At 38.6% G+C, this 23,404-nt stretch overlaps 2 pseudogenes; both read left to right on the top strand.

Moving 5' to 3' along the window:
* The first annotated feature begins 854 nt into the window (after window positions 1–854).
* LOC128563628 (splicing factor 3B subunit 1-like) lies at window positions 855–5,077 on the top strand (annotated as a pseudogene).
* A 458-nt stretch (window positions 5,078–5,535) lies between these two features.
* Window positions 5,536–23,404, top strand: part of LOC128563424 (pre-mRNA-splicing factor RBM22-like) — a 72,024-nt pseudogene continuing 54,155 nt past the window's right edge.

The following is a 23,404-nucleotide window of genomic DNA, read 5'->3' as shown; positions in this document are numbered from 1 at the left end:
TGGAGGTCTCGAACCCGTGAGCTCAGGGGATCCATCCGCCTCAGCCTCCCAAGTGCTGGTATGACAGGCGTGAACCACCACGCCCGGCTGCGCAATAGCGATTTCTGATAAGAACTGAAACGTTGATCTGGAAGTTTAATCAGGGAACTTGTGAATACATAGCCGAGCTGGTTTGTCAATTTTTGCTTTTTCAGTAGATAACTGCGCAGCACAACACATCTACACAGGGCAATTATTTTAGTAAACAGTTCATAACTTAGGACATTCTCACCACAAAGGACCCTAACTGCCTACTCTACAAAACAGAATAAACAGGCAGAAAACCTCGTCAAGAAAAGGGAAAAGGGCGGTGCGCTGCTCTCGCGAGATAAGGAGCTCTCACGAGAGACTCCACCCTCTCACAGCTCTATAAAGGTGGCATTCCTGTCCACTGAGGCAACCTGAGCCGATTGCTGCAATAGGGTCCCGCCTGCTGTCTGCTCTCTGTGGATTGGATCACTGCACCTATGGCCACACTGATGAACTTAGCTTGGTGCTGAAGAGGCTGCTGAGGGAGGAAGACAAGACCAAAGTGGAATTGGAGACCAGGGAGCAGGTTTTGAAAAGCCCTCAGCAATCCAACACCGAGTTATCAAGGAGATAATTAAAGGGAGAGGCGTCATCACACAGTAAGTTGCCCTGCTGAGCTCCCCAGGGACAGGGCCCGCAGCAGGGAAGCATAGTGTGGGTAGATGCTTTGAGAAGACAGCTCCACTTCCTCATTTTGTGGGTGGTTGGTATCAGCTCTTTCCCTGACTTTACAATTCTGTAGTTGTACTGTCTTAAATTTAAAAAAATCTTGGGGAATGGACAAAATGGCGAAGATTGCCAAGACTTGTGAAGATTTTAAAGCACAGATTCGAGAAATTCAAGGTAAGAAGGCAGCTCTTGATGAAGCTCAAAGAGTGGGCTTTGATTATACAGGTTATTATGACCAGGAAATTTATGGTGGAAGTGACAGCAGATTTGCTGGATATGTGACATCAATTGCTGCAACCGAACTTGAAGATGAGGATGACTACCCATCATCTACAAGTTTGCTTGGTCGGAAGAAACCAAGATATCATGCCCCCATGGCATTGCTTCATGATATACCACAGTCAACAGAACAGTATGATCCATTTGTCGAGTGTCAATCTCCAAAGATTGCAGACCGGGAAGATGAATACAAAAAGCGTAGACGGACCATGATCATTTCTCCAGAGCGTCTTGATCCTTTTGCAGATGGAGGGAAGATCCCTGATTCTAAAATGAATGCAAGGACTTACATGGACGTAATGCGAGAACAGCATTTGACCGAAGAAAGAGAAATCAGGCAACAACTAGCAGAAAAAGCTAAAGCTGGAGAACTAACAGTCATCAATGGAGCAGCAGCATCCCAGCCTCCTGCAAAACGAAAACGGCGCTGGGATCAAACACCTGATCAGACTTCTGGTCCTGCTCCCAGAAAGCTTTCAAGTTGGAATCAGGCAGAGACTCCTGGGAATTCCCCTTCCTCAAGATGGGATGAGACACCAGGTTGTAGTGAGACTCCTGGAGCAATTCCAGGCTCAAAAATATGGGATCCTACACCTAACCATACACCAGCAGGAACTGCTACCTCTGAACAAGGCAATACACCAAGTCAGGCAACACCAGGCCATGGATATGCAACATCCAGTGATCGTAAAAGCAGATGGGATGAGACCCCCAAAACAGAAAGAGATACTCCTGGGCATGGAAGTGGATGGGCTGAGACTCCTCGAACAGATAGGGGAGGTGATTTGATCGGTGAAACCCCGACTCCTAGAGCCAGCAAAAGAAAGTCACGTTGGGATGAACCACCAGCTAGTCAGATGGGTGGAAGCACTCCTGTTCTGACCCCTGGAAAAACACCACTTGGCACACCAGCCATGAACATGGATACCCCTACTCCAGGTCAGGTAATGAGTATGACCCCTGAACAGCTTCAGGCTTGGCAGTGGGAAAGAGAAATTGATGAGAGAAATCACTCACTTTCTGATGAAGAATTGGATGCTATGTTCCCGGAAGGATATAAAGCCCCTCTTCCTCCGACTGGTTACATTCCTTTTCTAACCCCAGCTCGAAAGCTGACATCTGCACCAACACCTTTAGATGGTATGACTGGTTTCCACATGCAAACTGAAGATAGAGCTACAAAAAGTGTTAATGACCAGTCATCTGGAAATCTCCCATTTTTAAAACCCGATGATATTCAGTACTTTGATGTTGATGAATCAATACTTGGTCCAGAAGAACAGAAACAGAGGAAAATAATGCAGTTGCTTTTAAAAATTAAGAATGAAACACCACCAATGAGAAAGGCTGCATTGAGTGAGATTACTGATAAAGCTCGAGAATTTGGAGCTGGTCCTTTGTTTAATCAGATTCTTCCTCTACTGATGTCTCCTACACTTGAGGATCAGGAACGTCATTTACTTGTGAAAGTTATTGGTAGAATACTGTACAAACTTGATGATTTAGTTCCACCATATGTGCACAAGATCCTTGTAGTCATTGAACCACTGTTGATCGATGAAGATTACCATGCTAGAGTGGAAGGCCAAGAGATTATTTCTAATTTAGCAAAGGCTGCTGGTCTGGCTACTATGATCTCTACCATGAGACCTGATATAGATAATATGGATGAATATGTCCATAACACAACAGCTAGAGCTTTTGCTGTTGTAGCCTCTGCCCTGGGCATTCCTCCTTTATTGCCCTTCTTAAAAGCCGTGTGTAAAAGCAAAAAGTCCTGGCAAGCGAGGCACACTGGTATTAAGATTGTACAGCAGATAGCTATTCTTATGGGCTGTGCTATCTTGCCACATCTCAGACGTTTAGTTGAAATCATTGAACACGGTCTCGTGGATGAGCAGCAGAAAGTTCAGACCGTTAGTGCTTTGGCCATTGCTGCCTTGGCTTAGGCAGTAACTCCTTATGGTATCGAATCTTTTGATTCTGTGTTAAAGCCTCTATGGAAGTGTATCCGCCAACACAGAGGCAAGGGTTTGGCTGCTTTCTTAAAGGCCATTGGGTATCTTATTCCTCTCATGGATGTAGAATATGCTGTCACATGAAAGAAGTGATGTTAATTCTTAATTGAGAATTCCAGTCTCCTGATGAAGAAATGAAGAAAATTGTGCTGAAGGTGGTAAAACAGTATTGTGGGACAGACGTTGTAGAAGCAAACTATATTACAACAGATTGTTCCTCCTTTTTTTTTTTTTTTTTTTTTTTTCTTTTTTAAATTTATTTATTTTTTATTGTTGGGGATTCATTGAGGGTACAATAAGCCAGGTTACACTGATTGCAATTGTCAGGCAAAGTCCCTCCTGCAATCATGTCCTGCCCCCATAAAGTGTGACACACACCAAGGCCCCACCCCCCCTCCATCCCTCTCTCTGCTCCCCCCCCTAACCTTAATTGTCATTAATTGTCCTCATATCAAAATTGAGTACATAGGATTCATGCTTCTCCAGTCTTGTGATGCTTTGCTAAGAATAATGTCTTCCACTTCCATCCAGGTTAATACGAAGGATGTAAAGTCTCCATTTTTTTTAATGGCTGAATAGTATTCCTTTTTAAACCCTTCTGGCAACACAGAATGGCTTTGGATAAAGGAAATTACCAACAGTTAGTTGATACCACCATGGAGTTGGCCAACAACGTAGGTGCAGCAGAAATTATGTCCAGGACAGTGGACAATCTGAAAGATAAAACTGAACATTACAGAAAAATGGTGATAGAGACAACTGAGAAAACTATGGGCACCTTGGGAGCAGCAGGTATTGACCATAAACTTGAAGAACAACTGATTGATGGTATTCTTTATGCTTTGTAAGAACAGACTACAGAGGACTCAGTGATGTTGAGTGGCTTTGGCACAGTGGTAAATGCTCTTGCCTCAAATCTTTGGTATAGTTATGTGGCGTTTAAATAACAAATCAGCAAAAGTTAGGCAGCAGGCAGCTGACTTGATATCTCAAACTGCTGTTGCCATGAAGACTTATCAAGAGGAAAAATTGATGTGGCATTTGCATGTTGTATGAGTATTTGGGTGAAGAGTACCCTGAAGTATTGGGCAGCATTCTTGGAGCACTAAAGGCCATTATGCATGTAATAGGTATGCATAAGATGACCCCACCAATTAAAGATCAGCTACCTAGACTCACTGCTATCTTAAATAACAGGCATGAAAAAGTTCAAGAGAATTGTATTGATCTCGTTGGACATATTGCTGACTGGGGAGCTGAGTATGTATCTGCAAAGAGAATGGATGAGGATTTGCTCTGAGCTTTTAGGGCTGTTAAAAGCTCACAAAAAAAAAAAAATCTATTCGTAGGGCCACAGTCAATACTTTGGTTATATTGCAAGGGCCGTTGGTCCTAATGATGTGTTGGCTATGCTTCTAAACAACGTCAAAGTTCAGGAAAGGCAGAACAGAGTTTGTACCACTGTAACAATAGCTATTGTTGCAGAACCATGTTCACCTTTCACAGTACTCCCTGCTTTAATGAATGAATACAGAGTTCCTCAACTGAATGTTCAAAATGGAGTGTTAAAATCACTTTCCTTCTTGCTTGAATATATTGGTGAAATGGGAAAGGACTGTGTTTATGCTGTACTACCTTTACTTAAAGATGCTTTAATTGCTTTAATGGACAGGGACCTTGTACACAGACAGCTAGTGCAGTGGTGCAACACCTGTCACTTGGAGTTTATGGATTTGGTTGTGAAGATTTGCTGAATCACTTGTTGAACTATGTATGGCCCAATGTGTTTGAGACATCTCCTCATGTAATGCAAGCAGTTATGGAAGCCTTGGAGGGCCTGAGTTGCTACTGGACCATGTAGAATGTTGCAGTATTGTTTACAGGGTTTGTTTCACCCAGCCTGAAAAGTCAGAGATGTATACTGGAAAATTTACAATTCCATCTACATTGGTTCCCAGGACAGTCTCATAGAGCATTACCCAAGAATCTACAATGATGATAAGAATGTCTGTATTCATTATGAACTTGACTATATCTTATAACTTTGTGTTGAATGCACAGCTATTTCACACTTAAACTGGCTTTGATTTGGGGATGTAAACTTTTAAACAGTGCAGATCAGTGTAGAGGAAAAGCTAGAATTCCAGTAGCATGTTTTGTTTTGTTTTGTTTTTTTGAGACAATCTCAAGCTGTCACCCTGGATAGAATGCTGTGGTGTCATAGCCCACAGCAACCTCCAACTCTTGGGTTCAAGCAATCATCTTGCCTCAATTTTCTATTTTTAGTAGAGACAGCACCTTGCTTTTGGCTCAGGCTATTCTCAAACTCTGAGCTCAAACTATCCACCTGCCTCGGCCTCCCACAGTGCTAGGATCACAGGCATGAGCCACTGCGCCCAGCCTATTCTATTGAGAAATAAACATTTGTGTAAAAAATAAAATAAAACTTGGGTCTTCTCTCCCAACTCGGCAACTACCATTGCCTCCCGATGCTCCCAAGATGGTGCTCTCTCTGGGTTCCAGCACCTACAACAGGTAGAACTGGGAGGATGCAGACTTCCCCATTCTGTGCCAGATGTGTCTTGGAGAAAATCCACATATCCGAATGACTAAAAAAATATATGGGAAGGAATGCAAGATCTGTGCCAGACCATTCATATACTGTGTTTCGCTGGTGCCTGGGAGTCCGCATGCATTTCCAGAAGACTGAAGTGTGGCAAACCCACAGTCAATTGCAGAATGTCTGTCAGACCTAGAGTATGGCCTGCCTATCCATGTTCGCGATGCAGGGATTATCTTTTAAAGATGACATGCCAAAATCATTTCAACGAAGTACTATACACAGAACATGGAGAGAAAGATTTCTAACTGATGGAACTCGGACAGCTGGCATGCTGGGGAAAGGCGTAGCTACCAGTGACATGCTGCTCAAACTGACCTGGACTACACTGTACTACGAAAGGAATCTTCCAAACAATTGCTCCTTCTGGGTAAGGGGAGAGTGCAAGACAGGAGTGTCTGTGTGGACAGATCCACATGACCCCCTTGCTAATCAGAATATTAAAGACCGATGTTATGGCATCAATGACTCTGTAGCTGATACGCTTTTACAACAGGCTTCAACCATGTCTCGTCTGGACCCATCAGAGGATAAAACTATCACCACACTATATGTTGGTGACCTGGGTGATACTATTAGGAGTCAGATTTAAGAAGTCATTTCTACGAGTTTGGAGAGATCGACATAGTGTCACACAGACAGCAATGTGCTTTCATCCAGTTTGCCACATGGCAGGCTACAGAAGTGGCTGCTGAGGCTGGTGGGTTCGAACCGGGCTGGGGCCAGCTAAAACAACAATGACAACTGCAACAACAACAACAACAAAAATAGCCAGGCATTGTGGATGGGTGCCTGTAGTCCCAGCTACTTGGGAGGCTGAGGCAAGAGAATCACTTGAGCCCAAGAGTTTGAGGTTGCTGTGAGCTGTGATGTCATAGCACTCTACCCAGGGCAACAGCTTGAGACTCTGTCTCAAAAAAAAAAAAAAAAAAAAAAAAAAAGTTGATTGTCCTTAAGTGAGGTGAAAGCTATGTTTGATGTAAGCATTCTAAGTTGTATATAAAATCAGCACATTGTACCCCATAAATGCATTAACATACAGTTGTGATTTAATACAAAATAAAATAAAAATAAAAAACATTTAGAGAGGCTGTGAGACTACAGACTACAGGGATTAATTATATCAACAATTCCTGGTATAACTTTTTCTTTTCCATCCTTGTGGGTGATTTGTGCACACTCCATTTTCCTGGAGCCAGGAGTGGAATGAGATTTCTCTGCTCCCCAGGCTCGGATCAGGGCAAGACAGGGCTTTTCAGCAGCAGCTCAGATTCTGCCTGTCAGATCTCTGTCTCCATTCTCCCCTCCATCCCTGCCTCCAGCCCCCTATCCCGTCCTCTGCAGCAACAAACCCCCAGCTTTCTTTTGAGCCCCTTTCATCTCTACCTGGAAGAGACTTCTCTTCATCGCAAAGCCTTGGATCATGGGTGAAGGTTTATTCTTATTCTCTGATAGAACGTCCTCCGCAAAGCCATTCATCCATACCCACTAAATCCCAGACAAAAACCACCCAGACTTAAACTGCCTCTGGAGGCTACGTCCCTGCATCTCTCTGCACAGAACCCAGGGTGTGGTAAGCTGAGAAAAGCCTCAAAGATAAGCAGGTCCTAATCCCTCGAACCTGGGAAGTTACCTCCCAGTTGCAAAAAGCGCTGAAGATGTGATTTCATGATGTGCTTAAGGATCTTGAGATGGAGAGATTGTCCTAGTGGGCCCTAAATGTGCCTGCAAGGGTCCTTCTAAGAGGGAGGCAGGAGGAGATTTGGTTACAGAGGAGACGGTGACATGATGATAGAAGCAGACATTGGTGCGATGCACTTTGAAGATGCAGAAGCCAGACAAGGCAGGAAAACAGACTCTCCCTGGAGCCTCCTGAAGGAATTGGCTCTGCCAACACCTTGACCATAACCCAGCGGATCTGAGCTTTGACTCTGACCTGCAGAAATCTAAGGGAACAAAATGGTGATTAAAGCCTTTGAGTCTGTGGCAATTTGTTACAGCAGCCATTGTAAAAGAACACAGTGGGTAGGCGGAGCTCAGTTTGCAGACTGTGACAGTCCTCTCATTCCACCCAGCCCTTAGGAAGCACCTCTGCACCTCCAGTCAGAAGCTGGAGCCCAGCTCCGCCAGCCCTGGAGAATATAAACTGCTGTTTCTTTAGAATTAGCAATGAGCTAGCACCCCAGGCCCTTTCTACAAGATCCATAAGGCCAAAATCTGCTGTTTCCAATTTCCACAAAGTCACCAAGGGTAGGGTGACGATTATCTCTGGTCCGCATTTTAAAATGGTATATTGAAAGAGACACAAGCACCAGCTCATCCTGCTCACTTCACCTCCAGATCAGGTCCATGGTTCATCTGCCTCATTCATTTTCCATTGAACACACCCAGATACCAGTTCCATCATATCCCATCTGGGTTCTGCCTGATTTCTCTTGGGCCTCCATTCAATCCCCCACCTCCATTCATTAATCCCCCAGAGAAAGCTCTTAAAATCAGAAATCACACCTGCTTAAATATCCTGGTGTTCAGGCAATACCCCAGACTAACTACATCATAATCCTGGGGCAGGACCAGACATCGGAAGGTTTTGACATTCCCTGGGTGATGCCACTGGACAGCCCGGCCAAGACCCCTCCTGAAGAGTTTCACATGGCAGATGGCAGTGTGTGATGACCATGTTCAGAACACCTGATATATAGCCAGCAGTGCACACCCTTGCATACTAGCTGTGGCCCCTGGGGGTTCAGCCAGGGATCCCCATGCAAGCTGCATCCCAACAAGCAAGCTGCATCCCAAAAAGCAAGCATGAATTCATTTTAGTCAGGAAGGGTGAAGGTCAGAAGGATCATGGGCTGCAGACTGCAAATCTGGACCTGGTCTTATCCAGCCCCACTCATTTTCCAAGTGACAAAATCATTGCTTAAAGAGTTGTTACAGCCCTCTCCATGGGCTAGTGGGCTTTTGGAAGGTGACATATGGCAACCCATTGGAAGATGGATCCTATCCAGACTTAGGGCAGCCCTCACCCAGAGAGGGTTCTCATGATAACACCTGGACCAGATTTGGGTTGGAAGGGTGATGGTTCTAGTTGACCTTGCTCAAGTGGACCATAGTCTGGGGGTCCTGGGGGCATCAGCCACCTGCTCCTACTTCCCATGGTTTTGACGTGTTCCCAGCACTATCAACCTCTTGTGGAAGGCCTCTCAGCAGCACCCATGGTGTGCAGCAGACAAAAGGAAGAGAAGGTCCTTTGTAGGATCACCCACCCCATGGAGACAAAATTCTTACCAAGTTTGTGCAGAGTGGAAGGGTTCTAGAAAGGTATGATTTTGTATTTACCAAGGGCAACATAGTGAGACTCTGTCTCAAAAATAAAACAGAAAAAGAAAGTTTTTTTTCACAAAATATGGATTATCAACCATTCACATAAGACTCACATGTGGTACTAAAGATACAGGTTTATGAGCATTAGCCTAGACTCAACTAAATAGCAAAGCATCACAAGAATGGAAAAGCATGAATCCTATGTACTCAATTTTGATATGAGGACAATTAAGGACACAGTGGGGGTGAGGGAGAGATGGGGAAAGGAAGAGCAAAGAGAGGGAAGGAGGGAGAGGGGTGGGGCCTTGGTGTGTGCCACACCTTTGGGGGGCAAGACACGATTGCAGGAGAGACTTTGCCTAACAAATACGATCAGTGTAACCTGGTTTCTTGTACACTCAATGAATCCCCAACAATAAAAAAAAGAAAAAAAAAATTTTCAAAGGTTGGTCTTAAGCATTTGCATTTTAACAAGTTTATTATGTGATTACCTGAACCACTGAAATTTGACAACCAACCTTGTAGAATTTCACAAACAGAAAGAAAGACAAAACAAACCAAAAACAAAATACATCTCCCAACATGAAAAATGTTGATGATGTCAAGGTCCAAGTTCTTTTAGACTGATTACCTTTTTTGAAACAGAGGATCTCTTCCCTTGGCCAGAAAGCCATCTCTCTAATACTGCTCTTGGCTACAAGAACAAGAGCAAGCAAGTAACACAGTAAAAGCAATCATCAAAATGCAGAAGTCCCCTTAAAAACAGACGACGTGGCTTACAGCTGCTTCTAGATACAGTAGTCATATAAATACTTGTCAAATGAATGGGTGAGCATAATCACAAAGTTTGCCCTACCAATCAACAACTAATCAATTGCCTTATTCAAAGCACAGCAAAGTCCTTTTTAGAATATATAACCAGCTACCACACCTTGAATAATCCATCGTCTAAGAATATCAAAGGCAATGGTGTGTGTAAGAGACTAATGGAAAATCACCAGCCAAGAATGAAAGCAAGCTGTGTTCTTGACCTTCCCTGTACTTTTTCTTTTTACTATGCAACTGGCACAGTTCTTGTTTTCATCACTGCTGCCTACAGTATTCTTTGTGAACAATTTATTAATGTACTGTTATTCTTTCTGCAGCTTTTTATTGTAATTTTCCCTTGAAATTTTCATTTAATTTTCTTCAGATGTGACTTCATTTTATTGTAGAACTCATATGTAGATACTTAAACTGATAAGAAAACTTAGATTTTACCTGCATACCTTAATGAATTGATTTAAAAACATTAAATTTTTGGCATAAATTTAATTCCACAAAGGGGAAAAAATCAATATCTAAAGAACAAGTGAAACTCTCTGGCAAAGGCTAATAATATTATGGTAGACCAAAGCAAAGAACTTTATGAATAGGAATTTCATAGGCTGAAGAATGCATAAAGATAATGATAATGAATTCACATAAAAACATTCCCATAAAATAAAAGTTCACTTTCCAACAGCTAGCCAAAGTTAAAGTAAATTGCTTGAGCTACTTAATGTATTCTGAATTTCTGAAAACTTGTTATAATAAAGTTCACGAGTTCTTAAATAGAATGCTTTGCTAAAACAAAGTGGAATTTAAAAATCTGATAAGTGGTTTTAAACTGGAATTGATTCTGTAATTCCAGCCACCATATAAAAATTACCTACCATCATTTCCAATTTAAATGTATACCTAGCATATGTGTGGAGTATCACATGCTATGTATAAATAAGAGATGGTACACCTGGAAATATTATGTTGCATTCATAAATGGCATAATTTAACAAATTTATTTGTCCCAGAAGATTTTTATGTTTTATCTTCTAAATGCTAAGCATTGTAATATAGGACTTGGAAGTCTAAAAATGAAATATATATGAAGTCCTATCGACAAATAAGACTTATTGATAAATAACGATCTATATCTATAAGAAACATTTTATAAATGTAAGACCAAATGTTATGAAAAAAAGGAAATATTAAAATAAAAAAGGTTGCCACTGAGAAAATGGAAAAATGAAAGGAAAGAATATATTTCAGAAAATTTCCGAAGACCTAAGATTTTCTGGTAATTGTAAGCAGTTCAAAATAACTGGAGTATGGAGGGAAGGGAGAATTGTATAAACTGTACAATGGCTGCTTCGTTGATGATGTGGAAAAGCTTGAGCAGCTTTTACTCTTCATTTAATTTCAAATTTGAATGCCTCGCTATCCTGTCTCCATGGATCCTACCCATCCCGGTATACCTTCCAGCAAAAGGTCCTACTCATATCTATGCATGTGAAATATAATGAAACTCTCCTCCATTTACAACTCTTTTCTACTGAATATCTCATGAAAAAAGTATAAATCAAGATTTTTTAATAGATGTATCAATAAAACATCTATCAAAATGTGTGTGTTTATATATGTATATGTGTGTATAACTATGTACATAATTTATGTACAGTAGAAGCTCTGTAAGTTGACTACCCAAAGCACTGTAGGTCAACATAAGGAACTTATATTGAGTACGCGTGGTACATATCTGGTCTATGAAAATTAGGTCAACTTGTCAATATAGGATGGTGGTAAATATAGAGAGGTGGCCAATTATGGAGGCTCTACAGTGTATACATATGCGCATACATGTAAATATGTATGCTTATATTTAACTGCAGTTGACTATCAAATCTATGAAGAGCTAGGTCATTTCCAAGCCTTGCTGATTCCCATCACCTTGCGGTGTAGGAGCAGTAAAATGCTATGATCCACACTTACTCTTCTTATGCATGAGGGTCTAGAAATCTCTTACCATTTGTGTTGAATGAGGTGAATATTTGCAAAGTTGATAAAAATAAAGAAAATTTAGGTGTTTAAAATAGTATGCTAATACTTATCTCTGAATATATTTAAATATTCCATTTTCATTGAATTTTATAAATTTAGACAGAGTCCAACTTTCCATTGCTAAGCCTCACCCAAAATCCACATTCACTATGATGGGTTAATTTATTATTTCTACCTAATGAGTGAGAATGAAAAACCTATAAGAATACCATCCCCATGCATACTGCAGGAAAAACATATAGCTAATGATAATAGCAATTTGCATGTATAAGATATTCGGTACATATTTGTGGAAATAAGGTGGGAATGTGGGGGAAGAATTCATTTTATAAAAAGTAAATGCTATTAGAGTGTCTAGCTTTGAATATCAACTTACAGGCAGTTTGAGTTGTCTTACCATATGTGATTCATATACTCAGGGGAATTATTTATTACTTAAAGTAAAAAAAAATAAAAGAAAAAACAATGAAGACCTAACCCCATGACATTGCTTTTCTTCATCCATTTATAATCAGAAATAAAACAGGGAAGAAAACGTTACAAGTAATTATGAAAACAGATTAATTAAACTTCTAAACTTCATGAAAGCTAAAAGTTTGGAGCATTATATGTTTATACTTTAGCAACTGAGAGCTTCCATTTCTAATAATGTTATAAGGGCAATTTTCTTCAGAAATGAATTCGTTCTTATGGATGCTATTTTAGATCTATCATAGAATCCTTTGAAAGGTTGAAATGTATTCTTGCCTGGCTTTTAGTGAACTTATATATTAGTATAGAAATTTAAGGATAATATTATTTCTTTTCCCCATCAGATAGGGCAAGTTGGTGTGGCTTTTTTCATTGAAACCATGACTACAGAATTGTTCCAGAAGGTAACTACTGAAAGCAAGTTTGCATGTGATTAACATTTAGATTCTGTTTAACTAATATCTAGATTTCTCTTCTTCCCAGAGTGCTGCCATTTTAATTCAATGTACAGCCAATAGGGCAGCAAACTGATGACTTCTATAATCGATCGTGCCTCTTCCTCAATTTTTTAAAACAAATTCATTCTTGTAACAATTTAGTTATTATTATTATTATTATTTTTTGCCCGCTATCGTTCAAAACACTTTCTGAATATCTGTCTGCTAAGTGCGGTGCACTGTGAGAGATGAAATCATCTTCAATCTAATAGGGGATTCAGACAGGTAAACAAATCATTACTCAATATACTGGGATGGGAGCTTAAGGGAAGCAAATACAAAAGCACACTGATGGCATAAAGATGTTTTCAGAGAAGTACATACTTGTGCAGAACTTTGCTAGAGAAAAAGTGGGTTTGGGAAGCTGCAGAAATGAAAGCAGAAATTATTTCAGCCAGAAAGAAGAAGGCACGGAAAAGCCAAGCAGTGTGGACGGAATGGAACATTCTGAGAACAAATATGATTAGAAATACACATTTTTAGAAAAATAAGCATAACATACTTTATTATCCTAGAATTTTGGAGTAGGAGGAAGATAACAGCCACAAATATATTGGTTGGTCAAGATCAGTGATGGCAAAAATAGAAATGGGAAGAAGATAATACTTTGCAAAAGAAAAATGTAGATACCAAAAGTCATAATGAAAGCCTGACCCTATTTTATCAAGTTCCAAGTCTCTTAAGATTAAAAAAATTCTTTTTCTTATTTTTGTGCAAAACTGTAAATAAGTGTTACTCTCAAAGAATCTACATATTCTAAAACATTTTTAATTTTCAAACCCATTTTGTATAAACCATACTAAGTAGAAATTATACGGTTGTTAATAAATATCCCTATTCTCGAAACATTTCCAGTTTTTGATTGGTCTGAGATACAAGGGTGCGTATTTATATTATATCAGCAGAAATGATCCTGTAGCTAAGGTACCAAGGAATGTAAAATATTTTGTCAAACAAACATTTTTAATACCCAGAGTCTAAGAGGACTATACCCATCTTGAAGGTTCAGATCAAAAAATATTTGGTGTTCAAGTAGAAGAAAGCAGCGGAATCCCCCAGCTTACCTTGAACTTAAATCCTCAGTTTTTTCTATTAATACCATCATACGATACTGCTGTCTCCTATGGCTGCCATCATCTTAATTGGGACATGAGGTTGAAAAATAAGCAATCTGACATTGCAGAGAGAAAGAAGGACTCAGTTGAAGGCAAAAGTTGTTCACTAATCTAATGGATTGGTCTTTATCTCTAAATAACATTATGCATATATGTCTCTCTTTTGAATTTCTTCCCAACTTACAAATGAAATGGCTATGGGGAAAAAAAGCATCAAATGCCTTTGCTATGTTGCCTTAGAAATCTGTCCTTGCAGTGGTAACCACTATACTAGAATTTCTATTATAGCACTTAAATTCAAAAAGAATACTAGAGCAAAATGAAACAAAAGGAAGACAGAGACTTTAAATTTCACATTAGCCATCATCTCACACATCAAACCAAGAGACAATAAGAAAAGCTCAATGAAAATTTGAATGATTTCAAAATACTTCAAAGGACTCTAGGTCAAATTTTCTGATACCAAAAAAACAATAATAATAACAGGCTCAAGCTGGAGATCATTCAGCTTCATCTATCATCAGTAGCCATATCAAACTATAATGGAAGAACTATGAGCCTAGAAAGCCACTGAATGTTCAATTAATTGTCCATAGTGCCTTGAAGTGAAACACATGGGAGCAAGTTCTCAGAAAGAAATGAAAAGTAGCAAAGTCTATTGTTTGAAAGGATGAAATAGAAAATTATGCCAACTACTATGCAAGGGCTTACTACCGCTCACCTTCACCCCCTCCTTGAAAGTAGTATAACTCGGAGAAAAGACATAACAAACGACATAATGCAAAAAAAAAAAAAAAATGGAACAAAAAGAAACATATGGATTCTTGATGCTTTTTTAATATAATCCTTCACACTCATTTCATTTATGACCACATGCTGGCACTCAACCTCCAAATGTATCAGTATCAGTTCCCTTCTCTTTTCATTGATTACTATCATTCAAATCTCCAATATCTTTGAGTTTACTACTTAAATAGCCTCTCCTCTGGCCTTCTGATTGTGTTTTCTGCCACTCCACCCACTCCTCCTTCATTCTCTACCCATTTCCAAATGGTCTTTTTGAAATATAAAGTAGAAATCCCAGCCCTAGACAAAAATGCTCCAAGAACTGTTTATAGTACTTTTCAAAGTATTTATTTATTCTTAATTTAGACAGGCTAAAATATACCATTTGTTGTGTACTATGTTGTGAATGTTTTATCCCCTTCAAAGCTCATACTGAAATTTGTTGTAACAGTATTAAGAGGTAAGACTTTAAGAGGTGATCAGGCTGGGTGGTGCCTGTGGCTCAGTGAGTAGGGCGCCGGCCCCATATACCGAGGGTGGCGGGTTCAAACCCAGCCCCGGCCAAACTGCAACATAAAATAGCTGGGCGCTGTGGCGGGTGCCTGTAGTCCCAGCTACTTGGGAGGCTGAGGCAGGAGAATCGCCTAAGTCCAGGAGTTGGAGGTTGCTGTGAGCTGTGTGACACCATAGCACTCTACTGAGGGCGATAAAGTGAGACTCTGTCTCTAAAATAAATAAATAAATAGAAAAAAAAGAGGTGATAAGGCTGTGAAGACTCCACCTCATGGGTGAGATTGGCGCCATTATAAAAGGGTGAGTTCAGGCTCCTTCTTGCTCTTCCTTGGCCTTTCCACTTTCTGCCACGTAAAGCTCCAGCCTTCCTGCTTTCAGGAACACTCAATATACAAAATACCATCTTGGAAGGAGAAATGGCCTTAGCAGACACCAAACCTGCCAGTGACTTGACTATAATCTTCCTAGCTTACAGAACTATGACCCAGTAATTTCTATTCATTATAAATTAACTGTTATGTGGCATTGGTATTTTACTATAGCAACACAAGATGTACTAAGAAAATGTATACAGGCCTATGGGTTTTGCCAAATGCAAGAGTCATGTATCTACTACCACAATCAGGAAAGAAGGAAGGAAGGGAGAGAGGTGGAAGGGAGAAAGCAAGGAAGGGCAGGGGGGAGGAAGGGAGGGAAGAAATAAAGGATATAAAGAGGGAGGGAGAGGGAGGGAGAAAGAAAGAAATTTAACATAATGAAAATAAATTAAAATAATCGCTCAGCTTCCTGCTCAGACTCTGGAGACTACTTCAGTGTGATTGTACAAATCCCCTAAATAGCAAATACTTACACCTCAGTGAGCCCTTGGATTAAAACAGAGACAACCACATGAAGATTTGGGAGCATCACATTCATAGAACCAAGATTAGACAGTGAGGATGAATTTTGTTATTCATGAAAAACAGTGTACTGGGAACAAGGAAGACATGTATAAAACGAGCTTTGGCAGGTGACAGGCCCATGTTTGGTAGAGCTTTATGGGCCTAGGGAAGAGTTTGGATTTTTTTTTTTCCTAACCATGATGACAGAGATATGTGTGTGTTATGCTTTGCCTCGTACTTGAAAGATACTGCAGCTGGATGCTAGGTAGAAAATAAAAGGAAAGCAGGGGAGTAGAATCAGATTGTTTAGCTAAAATACTGGAGCAGTATTTTAGGTCAGAATTACAGCATTTCGAGTGTAATTGCCAGTGAAAATGATAAAAAATGGTTGAATTGGAGACATGTTTTAGAGTTTGAATAGATAAGACTTTCTCTGAGATAGGGAAGGATAGAGGATTATAAAAGGAAAGGGAAATAAATTACGGATGAGTGTGTCTAGTTTGGGTGAAAAACAACTGGAGAGAGAATGAAAACATTCTTAACATGTCAGGCCTGTTTTACACTTTGTTGAATTTAAGGTTCAATTATTACATCTAAATGTTATTATACAAGTCATGATTGATTTTAATTTTATTGCCTAACTACAACTATTTTCTCAAATCTGAGCTGAAATGACACATCTTGTTATGTCCAGGCTTAGCAGCATGTTGTCATATTGCTCTGTGTTCACCTTGATTAACCCAGATGATAAGAAAGATCATGTTCCAATCATCTATCTTAGCAGAGTTCCTGTCCTAGGATGCATTCAATTAATGTTTTAAGCATCTGTTGTCTCTTTCTCATATTTCGTGTTTTTGAATTATGTTTTCCCCAAAGAAGCACTTGGTATAAGTAATATTTTTGAAAATATCAAAGTATCAGACAACTACAGTAGGTTAAAAGAAGCAAAAGCAGCAGGAAATGGAAGCCAAAGGGAAACATCAAAAGACAGAAGAGATCATTAGAGGCAATTTGCCTTAACCGAGTTGTTCAAATGAAGGTAACACAGATGTTCAGCTAACATCAAGTGGGAATTGTTTCCAATCACTTCATGTTTTATTAAAAATGCCTCAGAATCTTTTCCTTTATGTAACAATTTACTCTCAATTTTCCCTGTAAGTTTTGTATTTTGAGTATTTTTTTTTTTTTTTTTTGGCCAGGGCTGGGTTTGAACCCGCCACCTCCGGCATATGGTACCAGGGCCCTACTCCTTGAGCCACAGGCGTCGCCCCATTTTGAGTATTTTTAAAATGATTCTTTATTCACTTTTTCTATCATGTCACAAAAGTTTTTTGTTATTAGGCGTCTCCTTTTGTTTACAAAGACATTTTTTTCATCTCCCTGACATAAGGTCTTGGAAGATTCCATTCGAATTAAATTCTGGATGAATGGTCTTTGACTACCACTTACTGTTAAACTGACACACACTTTATAGATAAAACTATCATTTTTTACTTAACATGTTTTGATCTTTTCTCTATTATATGACCCTAATGAAAGTTGGAACTATTTTTTCTACTCTCAAGGTATAGCAAGACAAGGAAATACCAATATTATTAATACTGTTCTTTTCAATTAAATAACTTTTATTCATATGATTGATAATATTAACCTTTTTTTCTCAATTGTGGGCAATTAGGCATCTCATCGTGTATATTATATGCACAGAATACTGTTTTACTAAGGTTGTATGTTTTTATTAAAACACAAAGTCAAGGCAATGCAACATAATTTTTTTACAATATTATCTCTCATAATATGTTGTGATGCAGGAAGGAGCCGCAACATAGCAGACTGAGAATTTCCCAAGAGGAGACTTTCCCTACAACCCCAGGATGCCCCTTCCCACTGCTCAGCAGCCCAGGATGGTGAGGGCAGTCAGAATGTTCACCCACCACTAATAAGGTGATACCATGTTGAAACAACATTTATGATTATTTTACTCTTAATTATGTAGTATGTACACAAAATTATCCTTTTGTCAATCCCTAAACATATAAATAATTTAGAGAAAGAAGGAGCCAGATAGCTCCAAAGACAGTACTTTTACAGTAGAAAAAAGGATGGTCTTTCTAAAAGACTTCATGGGTTAGTGAATTCAGGCAGTAAATATCTTCTAATATCTGTTCTCTTGTCATTCATGATCTCTTTATTTTGCAATCAGTAGCATTTAATTAAGTAATATGTACAGAATGTTTTATCCAGAGAGGAGTGATGGGGAAAACATGCAATCTTGTAATCACAATGGACAAAGAAAAGGCAATATAGACAAAAAAGGAATATTTAGTACCAATACAATTGCAGGAACCCCGAGTATATTTTGTTCAGGTCTGCAAACTGGTGCAGCAACATTGTAAGTAAGAAAGAGAGAGAGGGGGGAAACTTGAAACATTTGCTTTGTGTCTTAATCATAGACTTGAGCGGCTTACAAGTAAAGGAAATATATTTCTTACAGTTCCAGAGGCTGCATGATCAAGATGAAGGTGCCACCATGGTTATGTTCTGGTGAACACTGTCTTTGGGCTTGCACATAATTGTCTTATTCTTTATCCTCACACGGCTGAAATAGGGAGGTAGAGCTCTCCAGGTCACTTTTTATAAGAGTATTCATTCCAAAGTGAGGGCTTCATCCTCATGTAAACTTATTACCTCCCCAAAGTTCCACTTTCTAGTGTTATCACATTGAGAGTTGGGATTCCAAAATATGAACTTTTGAGCAACACAAACATTTCGTCCATTGCATTATATATGCCACATTGTAGGTTAAACCATGAGGTATTTCACTTATGGTTTGACTTATAAAATAAGAAGGGTATATGACTTGGCACCCGTTGCTCAGTAGTTAGGGATCCAGCCACATACACTGAGGCAGGTGGGTTCTAACCTTGCCCGGGCCTGCTAGACAACAATGACAACTACAACAAAAATATAGCCGGGTATTGTGGCAGGTGCCTGTAGACCCAGCTACTTGGGAGGCTGAGGCAAGAGAATTTCTTGAGCCCAGGAGTTTGAGGTTGCTGTGAGCTGTGATGCCACAGCACTCTACCAAGGGTGACATAGTGAGACTCTGTCTAAAACAAAACAAATCAAACAATAAACACAAAAGGTATAATCTATTATTTTTCAGATATTCAATAGTTTATTAAGATTAAAATAAAACTATAAATAATTTTAATAAAAAATTATTATTTAGGGCGGCACCTGTGGCTCAAGGAGTAGGGTGCCGGTCCCATATGCCGGAGGTGGCAGGTTCAAACGGAGCCCCAGCCACAAACCACAAAAAATATATATATATATTATTTATATGTATTTATATTATCTTTATTTACAGTTGCAAAAAAATTAACAAAAAATTATGATTTATATATATTTATATTATCTTTATTTACACATAAACTAATACTGCCTTCCTTATACTAATTATTTTTGATTTGATCAATCATGCCACTCACTTATGATGATTAAAATGAAATGAGAAAAGATTAATAATAATTATGTTTTTTAATGTGAAAGAATTATGTATAAATGAATATGTGTTACATCTGATTTCACAATGAAAATGCTTTTTTATAAGATATTGATGATAACATCAGTTAGTTATAAATATTACTGTTTAAGTGAGTTAAAATAGTTTTAGTGAGTTTAGTCTCATATGCAAATTGATAATCACTGTGTTTCTTGTATACCATGCTGATTGCTTCCAGTTTCAACATAAGTTTCACATTTCACAATTTTTTAAGTGATATATCACATGGAAAATCTGTAGGTTCTCTTCTTATTAAAGACATTGAACTAGAATTCAGTCTGTTCTTTTTATTTTAGGTCATTAAATCTGAAATGTTCAATTTTGATTCAAAAGTTTATTATATCTAAACAGAAAGAAGTACAATTAGTCAAAGTGTGTGTGCCTAAAGTTCGGACACAGTTTTGCCTTCTTAACAGTAGCTTGTGTGTGCCAGCAGCAGAGATGCCTAGAGATTGCATGGTGAGGAAATTGAGAAAGGTGTTTTCCATAGCTCGTTGAGGATTGAATATTTATCCTTGCAAGAAGTGGTCCGAAACCTGAAAGAAGTGGCAGTCAGATGGTGTAAGGTCAGGCGACTATAGTGGCTAATGCAGAATCTCCAAGTTCAGCTTCTATAGTTTCAGCAATGTCATTTGTGTGACAGCGTTGTCCTTTGAGAGCATTAGCCTACCTCTATTGACCATTCACAGCTGCTTACTCACAAGCATCCTCATCACTTTATCCAACTGGTTGCAGTAGACATCCCTGTAATCAGCTGGCCAGGTTTCATGAAGCTGTAGTGGATAATAACAGCACTGGACCACTGAACAGACACCTTCAATTTTTTTACTAAATGTTCTGTTTTGGACTATGTTTCACCCCTGCATCTTTATCCATTCATTGTGCCAAATGCTTGTGAGTGTCAAAAAGAATTCATTTTTTTTTTTTTTTTGTCACAAGTAACTATACAGTGTATAAATGGTTTGCCTTCATGTTATGACAGCAAAGAAAAGAAAACTTTGACATTATTTCTCTTTGGATGTGCCTTTAATTCATGCCGAACCCATCTATCCAGCTTCTTTCCCTGGTTGATTTGTTTGGTCCAATATTGTTAGAACATACAATGCATTCATTAGCCACGTCCTTCCCAAATACTTCATTGATATTTCAGCTGACTGTGCTGCATTGGTTCCAGAATGGACTCATATTCAAGTAATATGAATTTTTAATCTATCCATGGTTTCAAGAAATTGCTCTAAATAAATTTTTTGAAAGGTAATCACAAGCCAAAACATCTGTTTGAAAGAATAAGAAGGTACTTATTAAAAAAAAAAAATGACGAAGTGTCAAATGTCAGACATTTCAACTGGCAAACTTGGTACTTAAGGAAATTGGACATGGGCGGCGCCTGTGGCTCAAGGAGTCGGGTGCTGGTCCCATATGCCGGAGTGGCGGGTTCAAACCCAGCCCCTCCCAAAAATGACAAAAAAAAAAAAAAAAAAAAGGAAATTGGACATTACATACTTAATAACCTAATATATAACATCCAAAGAAATTATTATGACGAGCGTACTATAATTTAAACACACACATAAATTCTTAGTGTTTCTGCTAAGAATTAAGAGATAAAAATGTTCTTCTAATAATCTCTAATTGAAAAGGTCAGATTTTTCACTGATTCATTTATTAAAATAAACACATTTAACAGCAATTATGTGCCAAGCATGGATTATTATTGGAAAAGATAACCACCTCATGAATTTAAAAGCCTACATTAAAACATTAAAATAACAATTTTACAGGCCTTTTATTCAAATTAATATATATTATTTAAAATGTTAAAACAATAAGGTAACAAAACAAAAATAATGTTAAGATGGCTTACAAAAAAGGTCTGTGTATTAAGGGACCTGTGATTCATTTTTTAATTTCCTTTTGTTTAGTTGGAAGACTTGGACAAATACTATGTGATGCTGAAGCTAAATATTTAGCTCTTTATGTATCTTAAAATTTATTTTGGTAGTTCAAATTTACTGGGCCAGCATGCGTTGCCTGTTTCTACCAGAATGTAACATGTAAGCCACTTAACTTTTCAACGTTCAGTAAGCGGCACTCACAGCAGAGACATCATGAGAATATAGAGATAGGAGGAGCAGTAGATTAAAATGAAAGCTACATTTCATGAGAAGATGTACTAAACAATAGAAACAATTCAACCACTGAGAAATAAACCCTCAATTTTGTTGTTGAACCCTAAGGATAAGTAAGTACAGAGGAAAATAGGTGCACATGTACACACACACACACACACACATTCCTCATATAACAACTCTGAAGATGCACCAATGAAAAGCAAGTCCAATTCCTGATATTGTGATTCAGGGAAATATGAAACCTGCTGTTGTCCAAATAGTTGACCTATGTGATCAGATGATACCTTTAGAAAGTATTTGACTCTCTAGATTGCCAGGAGCAAGTAAGTAAAATGGGAACTTGGCAATAGTTGAGTCCTGGTCTGAGAAACATCACCTCCATCACCACCACATCACCACTAGCTAGAGGTTCTGTAGGGATACCAGTCCTTGAAAATAAGAGCAGTATAAGAGGGTTACAGGAGGTTGATTTGCTAATGTGTTAGCTTTTAATTTTTTACTTCACCCATAAAAATCTAACAAAAAATGATTGCTACATTTTATCATTCATAATGGTGGGTCAGAAAGAAATAGAATGTGCTGTTAAAGTTCTCACTCACTTCTCCAGATTCTCCAGCTCTCACAGCAGTAATCTTAAACAAAAAAGTTAAAAAAAAAATCCCCGAAGTTCCAAAAATTTATCTCTGCCTGAGCCAGACTCAGTCTGTCAAATTTTCAAGCTTGCTATGGGAGGTACTGACTTAATTAGATGTGGCCTGATTTTTCCATACCAGAAAAAGGCCAGAAGTATTTAATTCATGTTGCAAAGATTCTTGAAAGGGGAACAAAGATGGATGGGAGGATATATGGGCAGCCCCAGCTTGTTAATTTCTTCCACATGCCAACAATCTGCCTTTTAACTCCGTTAGTGGATATTAAATGAATTCTGCTGCCCCATAGTCAATAGCTGAAATCATCACAAAAGGTCAGTAAAAATACTACTCCAGTAAAATCACAAGGTGGCCATAGAGACTTTTCTCAAAACAGTCCATGATCTTATTTAAGATAAAACAAAAAGGAGAAAGAAATTATGTTCTCACGCTTACAATTTGCCACTGGAATTAATGCATGAAATTAGCTGCCAAAGAATATGACTATTAGTAGCTATTAGAAATTGTTTCTTTGAAAAATAGTCTATGGAGAAATTTCATTACTTTGAAGGCATAAAATGAATAGCAAAAAGTAATTTGGAAAATTTTTATTAGTTAATTGGGAAAGGAGAGAATTGGGTATTAATTATTAAAGAAGAAAACTTAATATAACATTCAAAAATGATTACACCCACGATGGAAAATAAACTTCGCAATTTTTCCCAGACCCTTGGATGGCCTTTCTAATTTACACAAAATCCCCAGTCTCTCAGAGCTGAGCTAAGAGGATCAAACACACTCATCATACTAGTAAGAGCTTCCTCTGATTTTTTTATTCAAGAATTGCAAAAGAACATAATCAGCAATTTTTATAGACTGATTGTAAACCAGTACAGACAAGAGTTAATTATATTATCGTGATCTAAAAAGAAATTGTCTTAAAATTTACCAAAGCAGAAAATGCCCACAGATTCCAA

This window comes from Nycticebus coucang, chromosome 13, assembly GCF_027406575.1.
Source record: "Nycticebus coucang isolate mNycCou1 chromosome 13, mNycCou1.pri, whole genome shotgun sequence".
Lineage (NCBI taxonomy): Eukaryota > Metazoa > Chordata > Mammalia > Primates > Lorisidae > Nycticebus > Nycticebus coucang.
This window is presented reverse-complemented; position numbering and strand designations above follow the sequence as displayed.